Raw genomic sequence first — 546 nt, forward strand, 5'->3', positions numbered from 1 at the left:
AGAATATAGGCTTAGGTTGAATAAAAATAAATATTTTTTTTTACGAAATGTTTATTAGTTAGCTATCTTTCATGAAGAATAATCAAATGGGCGTGAGAGAGGCCTATCTATATTTACATCTATTTACAAGATACCCATTCTTTTATTTACATTCTTCACTCCTAATCATCATAAAATATCTTAATATCATAATAAAATCTAGAACACACATTAACGACGATACAAATGAACATCCAAACCAAGTCATTTGTAGAGAGAATCTATAATGGATAATTATAATTTATTTTACGGAAGTTACACCCAAGTTTCCAAACCAACCGAGAGGAGGCAATTATTTTTCTTTCTTTCTAAATAAAGATATTTTAAAGAATGATACAAGTCGAGTGGAATTTTGTCTTAAGGATTTCCGTTACCGGATCGCAGAAAACAGAAGTTTATATTTATTCTGAAACTTTTTTTTTAAATGGACCGATTCCCTGAAGAGAGGATGAAACCTGTAGGTTTGCCATGAATTACTATTATCAAGAAAATGAATAGAATAATTAT

This window comes from Penaeus monodon, chromosome 22 (genome assembly GCF_015228065.2).
Source record: "Penaeus monodon isolate SGIC_2016 chromosome 22, NSTDA_Pmon_1, whole genome shotgun sequence".
NCBI classification, from domain to species: Eukaryota; Metazoa; Arthropoda; class Malacostraca; order Decapoda; family Penaeidae; genus Penaeus; species Penaeus monodon.